This window comes from Glossina fuscipes, unplaced genomic scaffold, assembly GCF_014805625.2.
Source record: "Glossina fuscipes isolate IAEA_lab_2018 unplaced genomic scaffold, Yale_Gfus_2 28, whole genome shotgun sequence".
In the NCBI taxonomy this organism is placed as follows: domain Eukaryota; kingdom Metazoa; phylum Arthropoda; class Insecta; order Diptera; family Glossinidae; genus Glossina; species Glossina fuscipes.
This window is the reverse complement of record NW_023998423.1, coordinates 3,561,129-3,579,301: the sequence shown is the minus strand read 5'-3', so window position 1 is coordinate 3,579,301 and position 18,173 is coordinate 3,561,129.

The following is an 18,173-nucleotide window of genomic DNA, read 5'->3' as shown; positions in this document are numbered from 1 at the left end:
ATAATTTTTTTTCTTGTTGTTGTATACTTTTCAGTTTACAAATTCAATTTCGGTAGACTTTGTGTCAATAACGGCGCATACACGCATAATAATGAAAACGAAAAGGAAAACAAACGAATTGCGTAACAAAATAATTGATTGATGATAGTAGAAAGAGTAAGACACTGTTTGCTCTTCGCCTTCACATTTTCAACTGATTTCAATTCAATGCAATTTAATTATGATTGTTGATGTTGATGATGATGATGATGATGATGATGATGTGCATTTTTTAAATGACTCTTTAAATCTGGACAATTCTACGTCTATACTTTAGTTGACCTAATTTAAATGAAGAAATCTAAGAATGAAACCTTGATCGAGTATCAATCTTCACTTTAATGCTCATCTATTGTTTTTATTATTTGATTAACATGCCTTCCTTTCCAACACGTCTTAGATTTGTAACGATTTATAATTTAAGTTAAGAGGAATAAAATGAACGGAATAGTGCAAATCCATTAAGTCTTTCCGTAAGACTCAAGTGCTCATATTGCGCAACAATTTGCAGTAAATAAACAGAATTTCAAGGAGAATTCAAAGAAAAATAATTAAAAAGTTTTTTTTCGAATTTTCAAACTTGAATAAAAAAAGCAAAAATATTTTTTTCAATCTTGTTTTCTTTCTTGTTGTACTTCTTTCTGTATAAATAAGAGCGACTTAATGTAACAAAAACAAAACGTGACTGATTTGCTAATGTAATCCATTATTATGAATTCACACATTTCCAGATAAATTGCTTTGGATTTTTTTGTAAACATACATTTTTGATGACATGTATTGTTAAGCCTGAAAGGGTAAAAAAGCTGTAATAAATAAACGTCCGCTGAAATCGACACGAAAGTTACCCACTTGTTGGATGCCTTAAGTTAGTTCCATTTCATGTCCCATATTCATTTATTGCGTAATTAATAGTTTTGTTAAACTAGAAACCATAATCTTTACATAACTTTCGATTTCGTTCCATTCATTTTACACATTATTCTTGAATTCCCCAACTTGGGTATATGGGAATGAATGCCCTTTGTAACTGTTAAATGCTTTAACTTGAATACGTACACGTGTTCTCGTACTTTCAGACATCTGTAACGCCACTTGTGCAACTAGTATGTGCTAATCTGCAGGTAATGCCTCCTGCCTTCCTTCTGTCTATATAATGTCCACTGGGGCTTTCACATTCTGAAATATATGTACAATATGTGTATAAATGTCTTCTGGTGCTTTTAAATGTATACAGTTTGTATGTAATACTTCCTACTATTTGCATATAATGCAGCAAGTTTATTAGCTCAATGTACAAGAGCTTTTGGAGACGTCTGTGAATTAATCTTGTCTCTTTCGAATTATTGGCACAACTTTTTCGGGAAGAATTATTTCACTACACACCTCGCGTAATACATTTATTCAAACGCTTTGCTAAGAATACATCAAAAGTTGCATAATATTTTCGTGCAAAGGCATTCTCTTCTAGAAAGCCCGCGTATTGAACGAATCCTTATATGCGGAGCTATGCAAAAAATTGACATACGTTGTCCAAATTCGAGAAGATTGATTTCTATGTGCCTCAAGTCCGCCATTACTGTTGAACGTTGAATGCATTCTTTACGTAGTTGTTACTGCCTATGCAAGTTTTATAAAGACACTATGATGTTTCGAGTAGGCATTCTTGCGCGCTCATTGCTCAATTAGTAGCAAATCTCACGTTTTAAAATTATCGATGGAAAGAGCGATGACGAGAATTGTACTTCCTTTCATTTGATGCGAACTTGATTTAAAATGTATTTGTAAGTGAACGCTTTTAACTTCACGGCTTCTCAAAACCAATTTCCCTTTTCTTGCTTTTATCCCTACTACAAAAAGAAATTTAAAATTTCATTCCATGTGGATACCTATACCGCAATCTTTAGCGATATGTATCGTTTATACAAAGCATCCTTTCGAAGCCATCGTTTGCCTATTAGTTGCTTTTAATGTTTCTTGCTCTTAATATTTCAATATATATTTGTTTACATATTATGTGTATGTAAACTCCTTACGACCTTACTTTCCAAGGCAGCGCAGCCGGCTGTACTTCCTCACAGATGGATGGTAGAATTTAAGGTAAGCACACGAAAATTTAATATAATTTGCCACAAACAAGACTGAACGTAATGTCAAAGAGAAATATCGACTTGAAAGGTTGTCAAAAAAAAACGGGAGGACTTGGTATTAAAACATTAACATATGATTTAAGTGAAATAATAGCTTTTAAATGTCATATAAGCGCAATATAATAAAAAGATTAAAATAGAAAACATGCGTTACATACACATTGTCTAATACACTAATTGACCAGGAAAGCTATAATGCATTTTTCCATTAAATTGTTTAAAAATACTATTGCCTAACCAGCCGCCGCTAGTGATTTTGTCGATGCATTTCAATTAGTCAGAAATACTCATTAAGGGCATCGTATATTATAACATATACGCATGTGGTCATCAAATCAATCAAAGAATTTCGCAGGTTTTGCATGGCATTTCTAACTAAAGAAAGGTATTTTTACTGGGAATCGAAAGTGATTAATGCATTTTAGTTGGTATAGATGAGATAAAATGTTTTGATTGCATTATTTCAAGCATGCGACAGTACATTAAAAAATTCCATGGCTTGTAGTTGGACGAAATTTTTTATGGAACGTAATCCATGATTGAAATACGCTTTGCGTGCGCTACGTGGGCAAGCAGCACTAAAATTGAAACAAAGGTATTTCAGTGAATTTGGTATATGAAAAGATATCCAATGAACGAGATGTGAACAAATTCATAAGGAAGATGGCAACACAAGAAAAAGAATGAATTTCCAAATTTTCCTGCATCGCCCTTCAAAGAATAACATAACATTTCAGGAACACAACTTAAATGCACTGAGCTTAATTGCCTTTGGTTTTTTGGAACCGAGGAGGAGTTTTTGGAATATAATTTAATCAATAAATCGATTTATGCGTGCGCATGGTTAGTGTGAGATTCCGACTTAATGTAGTCGCATTCATTCTTCGTCGACCGATTTTGAAATTTTCTAGATCCACAAAATTAATTCAGAAGTAAGTGGAATTTCTCAAATCGGATTTGCAAATGGCTTCATATTGCGCTCCAGCGAACTCGCAAAGGCATGCTAAAAAGGATACTTTTTAAGATCGACCGAATTAACGAGAAACAATATGAAGAAGTTTCCTAGAATCAGAGGATTAAGTGGGTTGCTTAATATATAATGTCGAAAATGCGATGAATCGTAAAAGCATCGCAATACACGAAAGGAGTGAGTGTAGAAACTTAACGCTCAAAACTTGACATTGTGTAATTTTGCTGCGCTCTAATGGTTCAAAAAGGCTTGGCTTGCTGGACGAAGGGAGAACTGGCTGATATCTTCTATGAAAACTTTAAAATCGATTCGATCGAGAAACGTATTGTGTTGAACCTTCGTCGCTATGCAAATTATCGGAGTAGCAGTTCACGTACTAAAAACCGTTTACAGACCAAATGATCGTTGAATCTTCACCCTAGGTTTATAGAGTGAGGCGTTTAAGCGACGAGTCCGTTCTCAATGTAAACATTGCAGATAATGAGTGTATTGTTGCTCGAAAAAAATTACCTTGAATGATGTTGGATATTGTAAAATATTGGACTGGTGTGCCCGATTTTCTGCATTCTTGTCGTGCTGTTTTAGGGTCATCAATGGAAGGTAAGTGAAAAATTTTATAGTTATATCTGTTTTACGTTAGGAGTACGGAGCTGAAAACCAAACATTTTTGCTTTTAAAGGCAGAGATACTTCCAGTTTAGGATGTAACTGTAGACGAAACCGTTGATCGATTTGGCCCGTTTTCAATATTAATTCACTTGTAAGAGATTCGAATATTTTTGAAAATTTTTGCGGTCGTGAAAGTTCACTACAGGCATTTCACAAGCGGATAGACAGACAAATGGATCAACGACGGACATGCTTAAATGTTCAAGAATGCATATAATATATAGGGGCAAACACTTTGACAGAGTGAATTTGCTCCCATGCTTCGGCGGCAGGTATAGAAACGAATGAAACCGATTATTTCCAATGGCTTTCTATTTTAATAGCAACTTGATAAAATATATTCCGGAGACGTTGTGCACCGTATATACATATCTACAATACATATAATATGTTTATGTTATTCTTTTTCTTCGTTCTCGTGTTTTCTAAAAATTATTTGTGGTTTTGTCGGTCCTAAGATTAATTTAATAAAAGATAAATAATAGTAATGAAATGTCATTTTTCTATTTTTTTTTTCTTTTCTTCTTGTTGGTTAATAATAATGTGATGAACAGGTACATAGCCCAAAGTTTATGCAGAGAAATCTCTTAATAATATAGATGTTCGATACAGCATTCTGAAAGCCTTTCATATGATAATGAAAATTTCTCGCACTCGAACTCTAATTTCTCCCACTAACAGAATCGACATCTAATTTCTCACCCTTTAACAGAACCGAATCTTAATTTACCTTTGCTGCTGGATAAGCTCTTGTGTTGTTTTCTCTATTATTAACCAGCCCCCAAAAGTATACCTTATGTTAATCATTTTCGCAGAAGTTATTTTATATTGATTTTTAACGATAACAATTTTGGTTCGTTTATTTGCATTTTTTTTTTTTTTTTTCTTTTCAAGGAAACGCACGTTTAACTGGTGGTCTATATTTGTTAATGCGATAACTGATATCTTTTGTGTGCAATGAAAGAAACTATACACACCCCTATGGTGAAAACATTCCATTTCATTTATCTGCATGTCATTGATAGTGGTTTTGATTAATTGATAAATAGAAACCAAGGATAACTGCGTAGTTTTGTTTTCATCGCAACATTATAGACAAGTGTACTTCAAATTCTCTATAAATAAATACATATGTATTTATGTACGTAAACTTGAAAATTATTTAAAAAACTATAAAGCTATGAACTAAAAAAAATTTTTAGTTTCCATTATAGTCCTACTTGGTAGAGAATCGCATTTTTCATTGAACTCATTTACTTTCCCCTTTTTTTCTCGTTGCCATGATCTATCTAACAAACCATCTTCGTCATGTTAGCAAATGCAAATCATTTGTCACGTTTCCATAACAAACGTATCGAAGCAAATCGTAGATGTATATTGCAAAAAAAAGCTAAACACATGCATTTAAGCGAATGTCCTTAGCGTTGGTTGTATAATACCTGCATGCTCGTTTGCTTTACTAACGTCAGAGATCAGATCATGCATAAATTAGTTGATAGTTATAAATAAGTTATAATAATTTAATGTGGCTATAGATTATAGGAAATCTGAAGGTGAATTGTTTAAAGATTTATGTAATCGTCACAAATTAGAGATAAAAGTATAAGATAAGGGTGGAAAGGGAGACAGATTATAACAGCCAATGTTTCTGCGTAGAGTCAGCAACGAAATCGATTAAGCTATATCTGCTTTCTTTATGGAAATTGCGGTTACACTCTCGAAGCTTTGTACAGGAAAAAGGAATTTAAATTCATCTGTCAAATTATTTTTTCATTCTTTTTAAGTCAAGTAACACAGGTAAGAAAACTATATTCCTTCCTTAAATACCTTTCTTATCCTTTATGAAAATTATTAATTAGGATGAATTGTGATAGGGTTAATCTTTTTTTGTCAAACTATCGGACCTTTTTCCTATATAAATACTCATTTCTCATAAGGTCCCTTATATGGACTGGCGTTCAAAGAATAGATCCACATGGTCAGTTTCGGGCTAAGCTACTGTTATGGACTACTTTTCATTAAATAATATTAAAAATATGAACACTTTGCCATACAACGTCTTATTTTTCTCAAAAATTCGCATAAGCGGTGATATCAAAAAAATGAACCTGCTTAGTCCAAATTTGACACACATTAAGTTTAAGATGAAATAACTCATATTTTATATTAACTTATTAAACATTAGGCCTTCTTATCATATAACAGGTTATTTTTCATCGGAACACTTATGTATGAACCGGTGCATAAAAAAAAACTGTGTTCCAAACAGTCAATTCCAATGCCTCATTTCTATTATGGACCAATTCTCACCATGAAATATTGAAAACTGCACTTTGTACCATATAAAGCTTTAGTTCTCTTAAGAGCTTGTGTGGAAGAGGATGCATAACTTTGTTTCTTTCGATTCAAAATTTTTATGCGAGAATGTGTTGGAATGTGGAATTTGTTCAGCAATTTTTATTGAGGAATTTTCGAAATTGCAACTTTTTTAATATAACGTTGTGCAGATTGTGATCGAAAAAGTCGATCCAGTCAATTTTTATCTCTGGGCCACGAAAATCCAATCTACCAAATCTAATCAAAATATATCAAAAATAGCGACTTGTCGGATGAACACAAGAATACATGCGGAGATATCAGATGGAAAAACGGGCAGGCAGATTTAAAATGATTTAGAAGATGATTCTGAATCGTATAATAACAAGTGCGTCTGTCTTAAGTTTTTAGTCCTTCTTGGTTTTACATACATCCGCACAAACTTCATATATCCTGTATCATAAGCGGGGTGAGTTGTAATTAGATTTGAAAATAATCTCAATTAAGAGCTTTATAACACCTTCATAATTACTTGCATGTTTTGGTATCTGGAGTACTTCACACCTTATCTAAGTGCGTAGGTGCGAATACGTGCATACGTAAGTACCTGTGCAAGTACATATGTGAAAGTAAAGATGCAAGTCATTTAGTGTCGTCTTATGTATTTGGCCAGCGCATATGTGGGGTGATTTAGCTGTGACAAACCCTAGACATAGTGATAAAGTTAGGTTTTCCTGATAGATTTTACTGCCCTTTGAAACAAATCAAAAAAAATGCACTTGAATAAATTTGTTAAAATTTTTCATAATTAATTTAGTGTCTTATGTATATGGGCGGGGTATATCTCTAGTGATTTCGACGATGATAAATAAATGATTTATTTGCAAAGTTTTTCTGATAGGTTCAGCATTTTCTAAGATGTATATATTGTCTGGATTTACGTTATGGGTCTGTGCGTGTTCGTACTGTAACTGGACATGGGACTTACTGACGATAACTTAGTTTATTTTGGTTTTGTGTTCAGTAATTAAAGGCTTAGTTTTAAGTGCGCTTGCTTCTTAATATTTTTCAGATTTAACACTATTTTACTTAATTTTTTTACTTCGCGGTAAATCGTAACTTAACAAAGGTACAAATCTTAAAAAATGATGGGATATTTTGGCGGGCTTTATGAAGGTTTTGAAGCTTCCTTGTACGTGTTTTAAAGCTACTAAAGTACTATAATGTTTCGAAGGCGTGGCAAATCCTATTCTTTTTTTTTTTTTTTTTTTTGTATTACAGCACCGCCCATGCAATATGCCTACAAATTTTCCGAAATTTATCTTCTATGATGAGCAATGCTACTGTATTGTACGTGGATCCTTTGAGCAATTTCTCCAATCTTCGATAGCAGCCTGTGTGCCACAACTTCCAAAGTTTCTGCCACATTTGAAGACGAGAGCTTTATTTATGCGACAAGAGAAATGTTGACAAAAGACATTAAATGGGCGGAGAGTTGGATCTAATTAAAAATCGATTAAGAATTTGATGCTGATCAAGAATATATATACACTTTAAGGGGTCGCTGAAGCCTTCTTTTAGGCGTTACAAACGTTTTTACAAAATGAACATCAACTCAATTACACCACCGAAGGATGAGGGGCATGACAAAGAGGTTAAATTAGCGGTTATTAAAACCTTTATTAACTATGTTGGCGTTCGTTGGAAGATGTACATGGAAACCAATACTGCCCTTAATTGTTTTTCCAGAAATTAGTATGAGGAAGAGGTTGAAAAGCGTTTAACAACATCACTCCCGTCACTCATGTCTAAACTTTTGCAAGTTAAATAACTTTTATTGTTGACAAGAACAGAGAGTAATTTAGCGGAAATTTGCATAACTCACCATTAATGTGCTTGAATGCAATGCAAACATTAGTCATTTCAACTGAAATCGTTTAATGAAACTACTACTATCAGACACAGTATAAACACCGCATTGCTGTCTCCGTTTGCCTGCAAAAACCTTTAAAAGTTCCGTAGGCTGATAAAAAAAAACCTGAGATTGGATACCGGAAAGAACAGTGTTTTAAGCATAAGATGTATGCGAAGCACATAACTATTGAAATTTTTTATTGGTATAATAATGTTGCAGGCGTGACCACTGAAACTCCATGAAATTTAAGATTAGAAATTTGAAGAATTGCAAGCTTAAAATTTGCTTTAAAAAATTCATGGAAACAAAAAATGATGTTATCTGCAACGGAGCAAAAGAATTGTGAAATAAAAAACTCAGATTTATTTGATGATGACTTATTTAATGACGAATCGCAAAACAAGTGAGGAAGAGATATAAAAAAGATGGCGTAGAGAAATTGCAAAGTAAATTTTGCGCAATTTATTGCATAAAATTTAAAGTCCTTGCAACCGTCTTGTGGTGAATGGTGGTGTGGTGGTGGTGGTAGAAGGGGAGCTCACAAAGAAAACGCATTCATTCATTCATTCCGCCTCATTAATTGAATATGCGAAATTTATGCACTTGTGCGAGAAACCAAATTAAATTTTTTATAAAATAAACCAAAATCTCCCTGCAATATACGTGCTTATCATAGCGAATGGCGATGCTGGTATTTTTGCATAAGCGAATATTTTAATAAGTGTAGATATTTTTGTATGTAAACATTCTGATTTTACACGTGTTGCACATAATGCGGTTTTCAATTACACACTGCAAACAGAAAAAGCGAGTCATGAAAGACAATAACAAATAGAATTTCATTGAAAGCAATATTTTTGAAATATGGCCAGACTCTGTAGGGACGCACAGCTATAAATGATAACATTTTGCCTGCATTTTTAACACCGAGCATGTGCTATCAACCGCAGCAGTGCAAAAGCGTGCGAATATATGCGACGACGCGTGTAAAAGGATGTGTGTTTCGAGTACAAATAGGGGTAACTAAACGTTTATGTGTATGTGTGTGTGTGTGTGTATGTGTGTGTGTGTGTGTGTGTGTGTGTGTGTGTATTACATAAATTCAATTGTAGTAATAAATTGAGCTGTGAAATACCTGAAAGGTTTGTCAATAGTGAATAATAAATTTTTTTTTTGTTTTTTTTGTTTATTTTATATTAAACAAATAAATGGAAAAAATATGAAAACAATTGGAAATATGACGAATCAAACCTTATCGTTGAATATCCTACACTGCAATGAAATATCATTAACCGTAGTAAGCTCTTTGGAACTGCTAGCTCAAGCGGAAAACAGTATTTGGACATGGGTATTAAAAGTTTTGTTTAGTGCGAAAACTGCATCTTTGTACTCGTATGTCGGTTTTCTCTCGTGTATTCGATATATTCTCCTTCAGTCAGTCAGTACTGTTGTATGTAGTTTTCTGGACGTATTTCTCAAATTTTGTACAATTTTAATATGCAAACTAGTTATTGGCTTCAAAAATCGAGAAGAGGATATGGAGGACAGATTGCCAGTCACGTCAGCTAAGGCGGGACCTCCAAAAAAATGAAAAGATCGTGAGAGTTTACGGCAGATGTATAGTTGCTAGCACAGGGGAAGTTAATATATTGGGGATCAGGTATTTGGGAAGAACCTTTCGTGAGGATGTCTTGATGGGTACTTCACACATAGAAAGCATACTGCTTTAGGGGGGCTGTTTTGGTCGCATGTGGTGGAATGACATCGTGATTCCAGCGTAATGGAAAACGATAGGCACCTCAGTACATCATCCGAAGCGCAATGCAGCCACCGCGCACCGTACAATTGAGTATCCAACTATCCAACCTACAAACATCTGTGCTCCACCGTCTTTCGCAGGAAAATTCCGAACACCTCACAACTGGCAGAAAATTTCTTTGTTTGTTGTCTTCATCGAAAGGCTGGAATTTCAGACAACCCGCTTTTCTTTCGCAAACATAAGATCCCTGTCTTCCATATTCTTATGTATGCACCTACACCCTACCCTATTCGACTTTGCTTAAAGCCACGTGGACAATAAAACTTGCAGCTGGTGTGCTTACACGCTAACTACAATGTGCAACGGCACTTATTGAATAAGTACGCAAGGGTATAGAATCAAAATTAGAAATGATTTTGGTCGTTAAACTGTTCATCTTGTTCACCCCTTCTTCGACTCAAACTCAAATCATCATTTTACTCACATTTAAGCTGAAATCGCCTCTTCAAAGCTATAAAGTTTCGTGTGAAACTCATATAGCATGTAATGAAGCATAGCATAAAGTTTGAAGTTGATATGTGTGCGCTTTTCTTGCCCTACAAATCTCTTTAGTCTTTCGCCTTCATTTACAACTGTAAATACTGTTGTGTTTGTGCTTGTAAAGCCTAATAGTATTAAAGGTGTTGAACTAGACGCTTCTCCGCACCTCAACCCTATTAAGAAGATTAACAAAACTGTTCCCAAAACAGAAAAGAGAAAGACCCTCTCTCGCGCTGCTGAAATGTCATTACCTATCTCTCCCTCCATCTCTTTTCTACTTCGGTCCTTCGTCTGTGCACACTTGACCTGATGGCGAACAAATTCTCACATGATTTTCAAAGGCAATGCCATGTTTGTTAGTTCAGCGACAAATGTACATGTGTCCTGTAATAAATTACATATATGCAGTAATTACTGCTTACTATTATAACAATTTAGGCAAAACAAAAAGAAAAAAATCCAAAAAGTGTCTCTTTAAACATACACACGTAACTTTTGATAAGCTTAAGCTCATCGGGTGAAAACGCAGACATGGCTTTCTCTACAGCTGTTTTTGTATCCCTCACCTAAATATAGGGGTATGTTCATTTTTTCAAAGCGTTTACAACGCCCAGAACGAAGCTTCAGAGGCCCCACAACGCGTGTATATTTTTGATCGGCATCGAATTCTGAATCGAATTAACCATGTCTGTCTGTCCGTCTGCATAATGTCTGTGGTAAACGTTCTCCTGGCCGCAAAAATAAAGCTATCAACCTCAAATTTCGCAGAATGACTGAAAGTTCTTGCAGGCAGGTTGGCATCGAAAATGGGCTAAATCTGTCGATGGATAAGCGTGTAGCATCACGTAAACCGAGCACACCTCCATTTTTTCGATGTTGGATTCTATACTATCCGTACAAAAATGAAAAAAAATCCGCGACGTGTAGCCAATTTTGCCAAAATGAAACAAATTTCAAAAATCTCATAAAGCGAATGTATTCTTGACCATTATCAAATCCAATGTACACCTTAAGCCGTCCATGTGTTTGCCTGCCGATCTGTTCATATCGCCTACAAACTAGCAAAAGAATTTGAAAAAAGACACGTCTATCACGCTCACATTCCTACACATCAAAGCCTTTGAATATCTTTGCTTCCCGTGTCTTTTTTGATGGTTACTCATAGCATACAACACATACACCATAAAAATGTCAATTTGCGTCCATCGACTGGTATAGAATGTGAAAATATAGTCCTTTTCTTTTTTTAGTCTTTTTTAGGACGGGACAGTGACGGGTATAGAAGATTCGGTCACGACCAAATATAATTTTCTTTCTTTTTTTTTAATTTTTTTTTTTTTTTTTTTTTTTTGAACGCCATTTAATCGCTCGTTCATCGTACATTTCTTGAGTATCAAAGCAATTGAACTTTGTGTTCTTTGGCCCGTTACTGTTTATTCTAACCACGAAAATGTGTGTTTCCACAAATCCTCAATTCACGTTTTCTTCAGTTTTAAAGCAACGGACAACTTTTTAGCGTGCACACGTTCTCATACACATGACCCAATTTGAACGCGTGTTAAGCCACAAAAAAAAGTATTTGTTTTTACCGATACTGATACGTTTAGCACACGACCAACAAATTGAGTGTATTGACAATTTATAAATGTGACATTAATCCAGCACGAGATTACTTACGCAAAAAAAAAAAAAAAAAAAAAATTGTGGTTTCCAAAAACGTAAATATACGCAAAGCAGATCTGCAATAAAAACACAGTAGTGAGACACGGCCATTAAATACTCTACATCACCCTGTAGGTATTCATATAAGGACTTTTCACAATAAGTCGTTAAATGGGAAGGACGTTCGCCCTTGGGCGTGAATCCATCGATGTCCCAAATTTCATCAAAACATCGCAAAAGTGGTCAACCTTTACGATGATTACACGAAAGCCCTAAAGTCTTTGGTGAATTCTGAGAAAAAGTTTGTATTTTATTCGTTACTGCAGTTCACTAAAAAAGAGGCGTGTTTAAAAAATATAATTATAATTTAGATATAAATACAATTTACGTTATAAATTTTTTAGTTAATTACAATTCGGGCTCTAGTCTTCAAGGCTATTTGTTTGATACCTACATCAAAGGGGTATTTAAGCAGAAGCTTTCGCCGTTCGTGTAACACATCACGCAATAAGTTCGTAGAATGATACACAGATGTAGCATGATTAATGACGTCACGCAGGAGTTTCGGATTTTTCCATCGTTTTGAGAATTGCAAAAGTGATGCCAGTAAAACAACGGTAAACCGTGATTGTATGGCGTCATTTAAACGCAGCACCTCACTTTCTCTATCATCTGTCTCGATAGAGCAGAGTCCAAATTTTACTTGTCGTGCTGTTACTTTGCTTGACGACATATCGACATACGAAATGCAGATTTTTTCATTCTTTTCTATAGGAATGTCATGGAATTTTGACACATTTCGTTTGAAGATTAGTACTATCTAAAATTCATATGGATTCGTCAATAGTGGCGACATCTATATGCTACGAACTTATAGAGTGATGGGTTATAGACAGAAAAATGGAAGAAGTGTGAACAATTTTATTAATACACTCTGACACGAATCGAAAAATCCAAAATCGATCGCGTACATCTAGCCATCCACTCTACGAGTAAAGTAAAAAAATTGGTATTGATTCGAAAAATTGGAAAGCAAATCGAACAACCATACATAAGCGAAGATTAAAAAGCCATTGACGCATAATTTATTACACTAATGAAAACTACAAAGACATCCAACCCTTCAATAGTAAGCCTTATCCCATGGCCTATGCGATATAGTCGCTTCAACTGGCAAACTATCGAAATGGCGGAATCTTTCGCCCTACACCGTGCGTGAACTAGTGATAATCATTGATAGATTTTACCAAAACCGAATATCAGTTCTTTACAATTTTATTTACACAGTAAGAATTGCTTCCTCAACGGCTTGTCAGGTGTTGCGATCCTTCTTAGCAATGGTCATGTTGCTGTCCACTGTACCATGCATGCAATTGCAACTTCTTTGTTGCTTTTATGGAAGCATCTATAGGCATCTGCGTTGTAGTTGCGGCCACATGCTAGTGAACCACTTTTTATGTAACAAGGCTTGAGCATGTCTATCAAACTTAGCTTTATATAAACACACCATTACATCAATTTTATTTAGCCAACAATGGCGGTAAGTCTCCCTATGTTCTCTTCTATCTAAAGCTGTTAACTAAATAAATTTTGAGGCAACTTTGGACTATAAGAGGACTGGAAATGAAATTTAAGTGCTTAAAAAGGCTGAGAATTTACGATGATAGAAGCTATTAAGAGTTTTGGCATCATACGCTTTCCTTCACTTAATCTCTTCTGATCTTTTCTTTTCTTTGCAGCAAACACGACGAATATTTTGGAATTTTATTTGCTACAAATGTTGGCTTTTATGTTCGGACCCAGCCTGGCCTTGAAGAGCTCATCAGCATTCACTTATTCATCAATAACATCATCATCGTGCGGTCCGAATTTTCCCAACAGTTGTTGGTGCGGTCACGAGGAATACGAGTTAACTCTGCAGTGCATTGTTAATTGCACTAATGCCGGGCTACGGAATACAAACGTTTTAGAATTTATGCCTGATGGGGTGCAAATTCCCATCTTCACTGGTAACAACATACCCGAATTACCCTGGAATGTATTCGGTTCGATAAATAATTATAAGAAATTGAAAATAGTCGACATGAGTAACAATCATATACGCGAAATCATATACGTGGAAAATCGTATCATCATGTGCAGAACGTGGAACGTTTAATATTAAATCATAACAATTTGAGTATATCACGCGATGACGACGAAGTGAATCATCAAATTGCGATGCATTTTGAAAGTCGGTAAGTACGCTTGCTGCTGATTTTGAAAAAGTGGCGAACACCACGAATTTATGAAGCGTTATCCCCCTGGACAAAGTGATGTAGTAAAACAACCTTCGATTGAACATAGTACAGTATTTAATATATATATATATATATATATATATTTTTTAAATACCTATGGTTTCTCATTTTTCGCCATAATGCAACTTGGTCAAGTAAGCATTTCTGAAGCCATCTATAGCGAAACCACCGCGAACTTTTGCCTTGACCTTGTCCTTTATTTCACTCAAATAAAATTTTACTGTGTGTCTCGGAGAGCATTTAATGCATTTGGTATGCTGTACCTCCCGTATTGAAGTGAGAACTACTGTTAGCTGCGTAGCTACAGGACACGTCCATCGCACGTAATCCGATTTGTTGTGGACTTTGGGTGACGCTTTCTATTTCTCAGCGACCAAAATCATCATAAATCCTCATGAACCATGTTCAACGGCTGTAGTGCTCCAGCTTATCATTTTAAACAATTATTTATAGTTATAAAAGGCTTCTATTATATGTTTTTTAAGTTTATTAGTAATTTATTTATTTTATGTGGCTAACCTTTAATCCATTTTGTATTATCCATTCTTCTTTGAATTATCTAAAAATTTTACTTGGAGTAATGTAAAGAAACTAAAATTATTTGTTCTGGTAAATTACTCAGAAAGAAAAGTCTCTTTACGGCCCTTTTTGCAGTTAAAACAACAACTTGTTCCATGCGTTAGTCTGCAAAAGAGATACTAAACGTCCTTAAAAAGTGAGAGATACAACTTAAAGCATTCCTTTACCTTCAGGTTTGCACTTAAATTTTCAAGGTTCACTTTTTTTATTTAATAATTGAAAATTAAACATTTATTGCAAAAATATGTTGCATATGTATTTTATCTAAATTGTTAGTGCACTGTTTCTTTTACATTGTTGGTAGAATAATATATAGTTAATAAAAGCACTTACTATAATTTAATTTAATTTAATTCATTATTCTAACAATAAAGTAATGGATTTGGTTTTAAATAAAACTGCAGCCTTTAGTTGAATTCGCAAAAGTTCTCTATTTCTTTCTAACTAAATATTTCAACTGACATCAGTAAGACGTCGACTGTCGCTATGACGCCTAAATCCGTCGTCTTCAATTGTTGCTTAAGTATTACTGCTTGTACTTTGTATTTTCAAAGACGTACTTGAAGGTATCTTTTAAAACTTTAATAAATCATCTACTCTAGAAAGGTGTTATACTGCGTTTGCTATAAGTTTTGCAACATTCCGAAAGTGTGAAATTTACAGGAACTTATGGCACGCTACCTATTAACAAATATATTTCTACGCGAAAAGAAAGGTTGCGTGCGAACGCTTCCCGTGAAATTTTTTCCAATAGACTTTGCTGCTCAAAATATGAGAGAAGAAGGAAAATCCAGAGAAAACACATTTTGTCCAATACGATGATTGTGACAAATTTAAGCCAAGCACATCCGCTCAAAATAGACAAATAAATTGTGGGATTGATAAAAAATTGAGGAAACATGAGCAACTTCCTTTCATCAGTGAAAGCTGGAAAATGTTGTGTAACGAAACCAAATATTCAACAAGAAGGATCGACCGTCAACATCTAACCGAAAAGTGTGCATTCATTCAGATATTCTGCTAATAATGCGAAAATCTTGGCAACAAGTGGAGAAAATCGGATATGGTCGAATAACCATAAGCGGCGATGAACAAGCCAGAGACATAATCCACTAATCTATGAAATCTATGAAAGACCCCACGCATCCATTCTGCACAACCGACAAGGGTCCATACTGACGGAATGGCTTTCGAAGAAATATTTTTCTTACCCATTTCCATGAATCTATAGATAACATATTCGATTTTCGTAAATGAGGCGAACTTAAGTGATTTGTTATTCTCCTAAGGCCATTGATAACGTTGTTGAATGGTCTGTAAGTTATATCGAAAGCTTTCTAACTAAGCTGAAAACATTAGTGTTCTCAATTCATATAAGTCAGGTTTTCAACCAGATTGGTCATTTTGGTGCGAGCAAGTACTATGTTTGTAGATATTACTATTTCCTACACCACTAGTGGTGCAAGAGTATAAGCAAGACCCATAAGAACTTGAAATATACCGATCTTTTACTACAGCGATCGATTCAGAACGACTCTCTGATATGATTTGTGCGCATCTGTTCGCATGTCGGTGTTGCTTTCTTGCTATGGGCCACGGCCCACGAAAGTGTTTTTACTCGTTCATGAATTCATGATATTCTCTAGTCTTTGCTTTGCTTAAGATGAGATTTTTTAATGCGGAAAAGTTAAGGTAGAAAAGTGAAGTTTCTTTCCTGTGTTATTTTAGAAGATTTGATGCCAGTTTCTATACTCTCTCTCTCTCTTTCTATACTTTGAGGTAGCTTTGGCGTCCCTATGTTTAGATACATGTACCTATAATTGAAGTTTCCTACAAAGAGAACTATCTATCAATCGAATCCTTTAAAAAGACCATTCGGCTTTCGCGGGCTTCTCACGCTCTCTTGCGATATTTGCTAATATAGTCCTACAACATATTACTGAATTTACTCGTTCTTTAAGTGGGCTACTCACAGTTGAAACAAGTTGCTGCTGCTTTCAGATCAATTATACCAAAACACATATACTTTCTAATGCTGCTCTCCTCTCCTGGTTGACCATTAACGCGCTTACATATGGAAGAAGGCAAAGACTGAGCTAAGCAAATAAATATTTAACTTTATTTTTAATAAAGCGAGAGCCGATAACCTTGGCTGCCAGTGTTCATCCTATAAATTATAATAAAGAAAACAACAACAATAATTAAAAAACAGAATCGCCGACTAGGCAAAGGATCTCGATTAACCACTCACTCGATTTTTTTTTTCATGCTTACAAACTACAATGAGTAACGCATGGTTAAGTAAACTTTCCGACACGCCCATAACTACAATAGCAACAACAACAACAACAACAACAACATTCTCATCTTTCGTTAGTAGTCGTCTTTCTAAATGTAAATGTAGCTGCTACGGCTTGTTGCAGTTGCTTCTAACAAGTTGGATTCAAACAGCTGTAACAAATAAATATAAAATGTACAGAATTGTTTGAAAAGTTTCTTCTTTGTTGAAAACAATAAAATCTGAAATTAATTCATTCAAAAGTTCTACAACTTCTAAAGAGTGTATACGCATTCAACTTTTTTTTTTTTATTTTTTTTTTTTTTGTACTTTTTAAAGCAAAACTAACAAAACAGAACAACAAGGTTACAGCAATCATAGCAAAGAAAAAATAAAACGTTGACTTTGAAAGCAAGGAAATTAAAACTGGCCGACTGTACTATAATTAAATAATTAATTTTGCTAAACGATGTACTTAATATGCCACATATATCACATCCCGGCAGTACATATGTACAAAAGAAACTTTAAAGTGAAAACAAGTGAATTTTGTAATAAACAAATAAATTTTCCAAGCATTAATATATCACACGATATTAGTTCAATAGGCTTAATAATTGATATTTAATAGTAATGACACACAACACAAAATTTTCATTTATGTCGATTATGATGAACAAAATCTATTTATAGCTTTAAGGTTTAAAGGAAGAAAACAAAATTTTAATCATCCTTTTAGAGATAAGTTGTTTTGACTTCTTTCGCAAAACATTCTACATACAAAGTTCAAAGAACTTTTTTGTGAAAAAGAAAAAAAAAAAAAGAAGACGACCTGACACATTACAAATCCCCATCTGTTTATACGTTTTCGGACTAAACGAATATTTGAAAAGTCACACAAGGACACTGACCTTTAAAGAAAATTTCATAATACATCCTAAGAGATAGATCATCGAAAAGTGCGAAAGAACAAACAACAAACTGACAAGGTTTTATG